The sequence below is a fragment of the Mesoplodon densirostris genome, chromosome X, assembly GCF_025265405.1.
Source record: "Mesoplodon densirostris isolate mMesDen1 chromosome X, mMesDen1 primary haplotype, whole genome shotgun sequence".
NCBI classification, from domain to species: domain Eukaryota; kingdom Metazoa; phylum Chordata; class Mammalia; order Artiodactyla; family Ziphiidae; genus Mesoplodon; species Mesoplodon densirostris.
In genome coordinates, this window is record NC_082681.1 from 95,416,185 (window position 1) to 95,426,099 (window position 9,915).

Genomic DNA, 9,915 nt, shown 5'->3' on the forward strand with positions numbered 1-9,915 from the left:
CATCTCTATACCACAATATCTGCATGTTTATTATTATTATTTAATAATAAGAATATCCTCATTATTATTTGGGGATAATAATAGTAGCAATGTCACAGAGGTTTGCTTAGGGACTAAAGAAATTAATCCATGTGAATTGCCTAAAATAAATCTGGCATCACTATGAAAACAAAAGAAGTATCAGCTATCACAATTGTTATTAAGTACTATTAAGCTCTCAGTACTACATCAGGCATTGTGATAAAGAGATCAGGAAAGGGAGGCAGTGAGGGCCAGGCCATTTTCAGTATTTTCCCACTTTTACCAATATTCACATCCACGGAGAGAGAAACGGTCTCTGGTCCTCTGGATTTGGGAGGCACTCACCTTCAGGGGTTCTGTCTCTTGCATGTTGGAAGCCTCCTGAGCAGGTTCATCTAAAAGAAGGTGACAAATCAGAATTTTTCTTTGTTGGTACATATTTCCAAACTGCAGAGAGACTCCTGTAGTATCAGAATTCTGCAGCAGAGGGTTATGAGTTCACTCACTGTCAAGGAGTTACTTTGAGGCAAGCCTCTGTATTGTAACGGTTTATGCATTTATTTGCAGCATCAATTCATAATTTTCCTTCTGATGGTTTATACAAAGCGAACTAAACCCCATCACTGCCTCATCCTATTCATTACATATTTCTTACTTGTTTCCCCAAAGCATTAAATTGACTGGTCTTTAACCAAAAATCACTGTATACTTAAAACGGTGAATTTTATAGTATGCCTCAATGAAACTGTTAAGTGTATGATGAAGCATGGGTGATTTAATCCAGCGGTTCTGGAATGTTTCCAGTATAAGAACACCTCTTTAATATCAAAAACTTTGTAGATACTCAAGCACTGGATTTTCAGTCCTCTTGCAGTAATTTTGGGAGCTTGTGGAATCTGCTCTGTTTAGCTGGAGAGTCAAAGGTCTATTGGAGACACTTTGGACATTCTGACCCTGTCGTCTTACAACTGTGCTGTCAGAGCAAAAGAGCAAGTGAACGCATCCTATCCCCTTTTTAAGTGAGTACATACACTGCTGAAATTCTCAAAGATATCTAGAGTCTGTCACTTTTTTAACCCTACGTTGCCTCTGCTCACTGACAAGTAGGAAAGGTCAATGTGTGGAGCACTGCTCTCTCAGACTCTCTCTCAAACTCAACCCATAGAATCAGGTTCAATTAGGAGTGAGACATCTATTTGGTTTTGGTAAAAAAAACACAGAGAAATAACCATATGCCATTACATAATGTGTTTATCACTTTATCTCTTAAGATAATTATCCAATACCTATGCTCTATTATTTTAGAAGTTTTGGGTAGATTTACACTTTAAGTTTTTCTTAATCATCCTGTGATTCATTAATGGTATTTAGCAACAACTAGATCCTTTAAAAAAGAAATGTTTCAAGCATACAGAAAATTATGGAGAATAATATTGGAAATGTGTGCATCTACTACTGAGTCTAGCTGCATTTCAACATTACGTCACAACTACTTCAGATCACTCTGAGCTCTTTATTAAAAATATAACAAGGCACTATGAACAAGTCACAGCTGAAGCCATCTGTGCAGCCCTCACTGATCCCTGTCCTCCCTCCTTCTCCAGTTATTCACTCCAGAATTTGATGGGTTTTATTCTCATTCAGGTTTTTATACATTTACCATGTACTTACTAGCCATACAATATATATATTCTTGTTTTGCATGTTTTAGGATTTTATATGAATGGCCTCTGACTGTACTTAACCTTCTGCATCCAACTTTTTTCACTCAACCATGATGCTTTTGAGGGAACAAACTCCTGAGAATCTTTCCCCATCTGGACCCCAAAGTAGACAGGCTTCAGGAGACCCCTTCCTGTCACTTACACTGATTCCTGCAGTTCCGACCATTAGAATCATGCCCGTTGGATTCTGCGGCTTGTTTTTTAGGACACATGAAAGTTGGTAGGGTAGCCTTGAGACCTAGAATGATGCAAAATATTTGTTTCTTAACAGGCAACCTGAGAGGAGGGTAGAATGCTGGGACACAGCACCAACAGTAAAGCTAATCAGCTGGGGGAGGGGGGTTCTGAACCAGGGCCAGTGGGAGAGAAATGCACAGGATCCAGGACAGAGCATCTCTGTGGCCACTCCCAGTCCACAGCCTTGCACAGGACATATCAGTAAAAGAGCAGAATGCCTGGAAGCTGCCCTGGGAGTTCTTCCCACGCAAAAGGACAAATGTGGGACAATTGCCACAGCCTAAGAAGAAGCCATGGCATGTAAAGAGGGATGGTCATTTGTTCCCAACCTTGTCTGGACCCAGAACTTCCTGTTACCTAGATTAGTCATGCTGTCATAGTTTCTCTTCATATACACATAGGTGATTTTCTCTGAGTAACCCAGATCTGCCCGTTCTTTCTTAGAGAGTTGAGAGTCCTCCTGCTGATGCAGGGGACACGGGTTCGTGCCCCGGTCCGGGAAGATCCCACATGCCGCAGAGCGGCTGGGCCCGTGAGCCATGACCGCTGAGCCTGTGCGTCCGGAGCCTGTGCTCCACAACAGGAGAGGCCACAACAGTGAGAGGCCCACGAAAACCACACAGCAAAGGGTAGAAAAGGGCTTCCCTAGTGGCGCAGTGTTTGAGAGTCCGCCTGCCGATGCAGGGGATGCAGGTTCGTGCCCCGGTCCGGGAAGATCCCACATGCCGCAGAGCGGCTGGGCCCGTGAGCCATGGCCGCTGGGCCTGCGCGTCCGGAGCCTGTGCCCCGCAGCGGGAGAGGCCACAGCAGTGAGAGGCCCGCGTACCGCAAAAAAAAAAAAAACCCAAAAAACAGAGTCCCTTAGGCAAAGGCTATTATCTCTGGTTGAGGAAATGTAGGGGCATCTGGCTGATTTGGGGGTTTCTGGGGTTGAGGGGTGTTTTGCTTCCCTCAGGAAGAGCAATTAGGGAGTCTCACAGACTGAAGACAGTTTTAGTTTTATGTCTGCCTGACGGGGATCACCCCAAAAGGCTTTAAGTGGTCTCTCAGTCCTAAAGATCTTGAGGATGTTGGGAGGTACAGAAAATACCCAACCACTTTAATTACCAGCAGGAGCTCTTGGTTTTTCTACTTGCTCCCCCCCTTAACCTGTCTAGGGTGGCCCTCAGAGAGAACTTACCTCAGAGGTGAAGCGGCAGCGAAGCACTACTCGACAACGAGATGAAATCCCAGAATTCAACTGCCCAAGAACAGTCAACTAATCAGAACAGTTAATGATCAGGGAAGTAGGTGGGGCAAGTGAGGCAGTACTGTGATTTGTCAGTTCAGGCTCCGCGCCTTTCGAAGTCGGCCGAGATTTTGAATATCCCGCTTGAAGCAAGATTGCGTCTCACCAGGATTGGCCACTCCAGGTTCTGTATGCCCGTTAGCACACATGCTCAGATGTTACTTTTGCATTCAGCTTACATTTTTCTACCTTTTTTTTTTTTTTTTTGCGGTACGCGGGCCTCTCACTGTTGTGGCCTCTCCCGTTGTGGAGCCTGTGCTCCGGACGTGCAGGCTCAGCGGCCATGGCTCACGGGCTCAGCCGCTCCGCGGCACGTGGGATCTTCCTGGACCGGGGCACAAACCTGTGTCCCCTGCATCGGCAGGAGGACTCTCAACCACTGCGCCACCAGGGAAGCCCTGCTGTGTGTTTTTGCTGTTTAATTTTAATAAATGGTATATCTGAGGCAGGCTGCCATCTCAAATCCTTCCCATCAGTCTCCAATTTCCTCAGATATGGGGTCTTTCCTAGGGCCTCCTAGGACCTCTCTAATAACTTAAAAAATTTAATCTTAAAGAAAAAAAAACCTGTTTTCGATATGTGCATTTTCGATATGTGCTTTTTCTGGAAGACCCGATAACCAGAAACATGCTTTATCCCTTAATACTAATATTTACAGTAATAGTATTAAAAAGAATACCCATGTAATTGGGGCTTGCTGTGTCCCTCAGGGGGCCCAGAAGTCACAATTTTCTAGGAAGTCTTTCCTACACCCACCCCCAATAGGTCCCCAATAGTGCCTCCAATAGGTCCCCAATACCCCCTGGGCTTTCCATCACAGCCCTGATCTAAGTTCCTCCTCCTTCTTAGGGCAAGGAGGACAGGGCAGTGACCCATGTGCCAAGCACAAAGCCATTTATGTGCATCATCCCATTTAATTTTCACAACTGCCCCTTAAGTTAAGTACTGTTATCATCCCCTGTGTGCAGATGCTGAGACTGAGGTGCTGAGAGTTAAGCAACCTGGTCATGGTCACAGGATCAGTAGGTAGCAGAACTGGAGTTCACCCCCAAGTTGAATTGAGTCCAAAGTCTGTGCTTTTACTTACTCTTCTATATTGCCTCAAATATTTGTTGGTTGGTTGAACGAATGAATGAGTGAATGAATCTTAAAATTACAAAGGACTTTTAACATAATTTACTTAATCTTCTATAATCACACATAATTTTATGTGGCTGCTGTAACAAATTATCAGAAACTTTGTGGCATAAAACAATAGAAATATATGTATGCATTTTTTTTTGGTTTTTAAAAACATCTTTATTGGAGTATAATTGCTTTACAATGTTGTGCTAATTTCTGCTGTATAACAAAGTGAATTAGCTATATGTATGCGTATATCCCCATATCCCCTCCCTCTTGAGCCTCCCTCCCACCCTCCCTATCCCACCCCTCTAGGTGGTCACAAAGCACCGAGCTGATCTCCCTGTGCTGTACGGCTGCTTCCCACTAGCTGTCTATTTTGCCTTTGGTAGTATATATAAGTCCATGCCACTCTCTCACTTCATCCCAGCTTACCCTTCCCCCTCCCCGTGTCCTCAAGTCCATTCTCTAGTAGGTCTGCATTTTTATTCCCTTCCTGCCCCTAGGTTCTTCATGACCATTTAAAAAAATTTTTTTAGATTCCATATATATGTGTTAGCATACGGTATTTGTTTTTCTCTTTCTGACTTACTTCACTCTGTATGACAGGCTCTAGGTCCACCCACCTCACTACAGATAACTCAATTTCATTTTTATGGTTGAGTAATATTCCATTGTATATATGTGCCACATGTTCTTTATCCATTCATCTGTTGTGTTGACGGACACTTAGGTTTTTTCCATGTATGTATGTTTTTGAATGTTTCAGTGAAATATTCTGACCTTTATTTCTCACAGTTCTGGAGGCCAGAAGTCTGAAATTAGTTTATCTGGGGTGAAATCAAGGACTCAGCTGGGCTGCACTCCTTCCAGAGGCTCTAGGTAAGAATCTTCTTGTTGCCTCTTCCAGCTTCTGGTGGCTGCCAGCATTCTTTGGCTTGTGGCTGCATCATTCTAATCTCTGCCTCCATGGTTATATTGCCTTCTTCCCTCAGTCTGTGCCAAATCCTCCTCTGCTTTCCCCTGACAAGGACACTTATGATACATTTAGGGCCCACCCAGATAATCCAGGATAATCTCCCTGTCTCAAGATTGTTAACGTAATCACATCTGCAAAGTCTTTTCTATTGTTGTTGAAAGGTAATACTCATAGGTTCCAGGAATTAGGATGTGGCTATCTTTTGGGGGGGGGGGCGCTGCTATTAAGTCTCCTCTCTGGTCCCCAGGGATTCATGCCCATCCCACATGAAAAATACATGTACTCCATCCCCAAGTCCCCAAATTCTCAATCCATCGCAGTATCAGCTCAAGTCTAAAATCTCATCTAAATATCATCAGCTCGGCTTCCCTGGTGGCGCAGTGGTTGAAAATCCGCCTGCCGATGCAGGGGACACGGGTTCGTGCCCCGGTCTGGGAAGATCCCACATTCCGCAGAGCGGCTGGGCCCGTGAGCCATGGCCGCTGGGCCTGCACGTCCGGAGCCTGTGCTCCGCAACGGGAGAGGCCGCAACAGTGAGAGGCCTGCGTACCACAAAAAAAATAAATAAATAAAATAAATAAATAAATAAATATCATCAGCTCAAGAGTACCAAATCTCATCTTCTAAAATAGGTATGGGTGGTACTCTGGGTATGATCCATCCTGGGGCAAAATTCCTCTTTGGACTTGGACACCAGAAAACAAATTAACTGTTCCTAAAATACAGTGGTGGGACAGACATAGAATAGTAGCTATAGACATTATCATTTCAAATAGGATAAAATGGAAGAAAGAAGGAGTCATTGGCCCTAAGCAATTTTGAAATCTAGCAGGGAAAATTCCATTGGGTTTCAAGGTCTGGGAATAATCCTCTGTGACTTGAGGCTCTGTCCTATGGGCCTACAGCTCTGCCCTCAGAGTCATTCTTCCTTTCTCTTGAAGTGTGGCATATGTTTATAATTGAGTAGTTTTATCAGCCTTTTTGATGCCTGTAGAATTTTGAGAGTCTGGCAGTGTTTCCTTCATTTTTTCTTGCCTCTGTTTCATTCAGTTCAATCTGTCCATGTTTCTGAAGATATAATATCAAAAATTGTGTGGGTCTCCCACGTATGTCCAGAGATTCACACCATTAGACCAGATGGTCCTCTCCATATCTTTCCTAGATTATTCCTGGGTATGGCTGAGATGGTTGAAGAGATTCACGAGTCACACATCTAAATCTCTGAAGTACTAGCAAACACAGCCACACTCTTGACTTTCTCTCCAGAGCGCACCTTCCTGAGAATGAATCTCTTAATTTAATGTCTTTTGCAATCTCGATAGACTGAGAATTCCCCAAATTATCAAATCCTAGATCCCTTTTGCTTAACCATTTTCCCCTCAATTTACCTCATTCCTTTGACATTTTACTATATTCAGCAAGAATAGATCAGACCACACCTTCAACACTTAGCTTGGAAATCTCCTCAGCTAAATATCCAAGTTCATTGCTTATAAGCTCTGATTTCCACACAACTGTAGGACACAATTCAGTAAGTTTTCTGCCAGTGTAACAAGGATTGTCTTTCCTTAAGTTTCCAATAACATGTTCCTCATTTGCTTCTGAGCCCTTATCAACAGCACCTTTAATGTTCATATTTCTACGATTTTGCTTATGACAATATATGTATTCTCTAAGATGATGTAGGTTTTCTCTTCCATGCTCCTCACTTCCTTCTGAGATCTCACCAGAATCACCTTCAAAGTTGTTATTTCTACTGGCAGTCTTTTCAGTTCAGTCTAGGACATTTCTATCAAGCTTCTCAATATTCTTCTAGCTTCTAGCCATTAGCCAATTCCAAAGCCACTTTCATATTTTTAGGAATTTGTTACATCAGCATTCTACTTTTAGGTAGCAAAACCAGGTATTAGTTTCTTGTGGCTGCTGTAACAAGTGACCACAAACTTGGTGACATAAAACAATAGAGCTTTATTTTCTCACAGTCTGGAGGTCATAAACCTGAAATCAGCATCACTGGCCTAAATCAAGGGTGTCAGAAGGGCTGTACTCTATCTACAGGTTCTAGGGAGAATCCATTTTTTGCCTTTTTCAGCTTCTGATTGCTTACATCATTCCTTGGCTTCAGGCGGCATTATTCCAATCTTGAAGGCCAGCATCCTCAGATCTCTCTCTATTCCATCTTCACATTGCCTTCTCCTCTGTGTATCTCTTCAAATCTCTCTCCACCTTTCTTCCTTCCTTCCTTCCTTCCCTTCCTTCCTTGCTCCCTCCCTTCCTCCCTCCCTCCCTTCTTTCCTTCCATGTTCAGTTTTTATTTTCTCTAAAAATTGAGCTAAAGGGAACTCTTTAGAAAAAGAAACAATCTGCATGATTGAAAATGGAGGTCCTAACTTACACAGTGTTACATGTCAATTATATCTCAATAAGGCTGGCAGTTTTTTTTAACCTTAAAAAAAGAACTGGAAAAAGAAAATGGGAAGGTCCAGCTTCATACAGTGGCTTCAGGATGCTCAGAGGAAGGAACTAAAGTTGGCCAAGGTTAGCCAAGATTTTCCTGAGTTTTCTAGACTCAAGAGATGCGACTAGTATTCCAAAGAGAAAAGAGATCAGTCAAAAGTTTGAGTCTTACAGTCCCTGGAAATATGTAACCCTGATGCTCCTGTCGCTTCAGCTGAAACTGTTGGCTGGCATTTCTGGTATTGATGAAGAAATTGCCCCCAATTTCCCAGGCTCTTCTGACTTCCCCATGCCCACCTGGGATCTGCCCAGTCCTCCTGCCCCAAGAGAGCACTCTATTCATGAAATTCTTGGAGAAGAATCCTCTGCAGTTGTGAGCATCTCATGCTGTGAGCCAGCTTCACAAGAGCATCGGGTGTGCCAAGGTTTCCGTAAGGGTCAGGAGAATCAGAACAGGGCAGGGTTTGCAACAGCAGTAAACCAGAAGGAAAATCCTTCAGGTTGGTCCTTTTCCTTGGTCCCCTTTCATTATGGCATGGACTTGGCCTGATAAGGCTGTGGCTCTTCCACCAGCTCTACTCCCACTGGATTTCTAGAAGCTCACAGCTGACGTTCCACAGGCACTCAGCCACTTTGTTACTTCAGGCCCTTGGAGATACCCAGATCTTCTTGTGGTCGTTGAAGTACTTGGCACTCAGGGGTCCAGGCCCTCAGTTATGGCACAGTGCAGTCTGGTCTGTGCCCCCTTCTCCCACACCAATTTGACAAAGAGGGAGAAGAGCTGCCAGAGCAGGCACAGCAGGAATGAGTATTGGACAAGCTCAGAGTGGACCATGCCTGGGTGCACTGCATAGAGGGTGGCCCCCATCCGTTGGAGCCTCTTGGCCAGCTCCCAAGTAAAAAGTATATTGGCCATCTTGCTGTGGCAATATGCAAAGCCCCAGCTGTAGCACTTCTCACTCTCAAGGTCCTGGAAGCGAATCTTGCCAGCATGGTGAGCCACCGATGACAGGTTCACCATCTGTGCAAGAGCAGACTCCTTCAGCTGCTCCAGGAGAGAGCAAGTGAGAAGGAAGTGGCCCAGGCAGTTGATTCCCAGGTGGGTTTCAAAGCTGTTAGCTGTCTTGGAATATGGACACATCATCATTCCTGTATTGTTGATCAGAATATGGAGCTGCTTTTGCACTGCCAGAAGGCTTTCAGCAAAAGCTCAGATGGATTTGGTATTGGATAGTTCCAGTTTCCACACCAGCACCTTGGAGTTCTTTGTATTAGCTCAGATTTCACTAGCAGCAGATTCCCACTTCAGTACATCTCAGCAGGCAATGCATACTCCTCTGCTAGCGAGCTCTCTGGCCGTCTCCTTACTGATGCCCATGTTGGCTCCGGTGATCACCACTATCTTCCTGGGAAGCTGCACATTTGTTCTCCAAATCCCACCAGCAAAGAACTTCCTAATGGACAGAGCTATCACATACAGGAAAGAAAGGAGGGAGGTGAGTAGTCCGAAGATAACCAGCATCTTTTCAACTTCTTTAGTTGCTGCTGCTTTAGCAAAAGTAGCTTCGACTCCAATTCTGGCTCCAGCCCCTGGTCTGGCTCCAATTCTTGGCTGCTTCTCTCTGCTTCTCCCTCCCACTCCCTTACCTCCTCTCTCTCCTGGACTCTGGGCATCTCTCATGCATCTCTTATGAGGATACATGTAGTTGCATTTAGGACCCACCCAGATAATCCAAGATAATCTCCACACCTCAACAGCCTTAATCATATTTGCAAATAACCATTTTCCAAGTAAGGTAACATTTACAGTGTCCAGGGACTATGACCTAATATCTTTGGGGGCCATTATTCTGCCTACTGCAAGGAGTAAGTCAGTTACCTTGTTCTGAAGTTCTGGGGTCACTGGGTTTGGAAAGGAGTGACTGGAGCTCTTTGAGGCCAAATGGGGTGGAAGACAGCGCAGCCTGGTGGGAGGGATGTGGGCTCTGTAGGCAGACAGACCTGAGTTCACTTCCCTGCCCCAACACCTGATGACTGAGTGACCTTGGGCAAGTCACTCAACCTCCCTGACTTTCCATTTCCTCCTC

The 9,915-nt window shown here is 44.5% G+C and overlaps 1 pseudogene; it reads right to left on the minus strand.

Moving 5' to 3' along the window:
- Nucleotides 1-8,403: 8,403 nt before the first annotated feature.
- LOC132482555 (retinol dehydrogenase 12-like) lies at nt 8,404-9,350 on the minus strand (annotated as a pseudogene).
- Nucleotides 9,351-9,915: the final 565 nt, after the last annotated feature.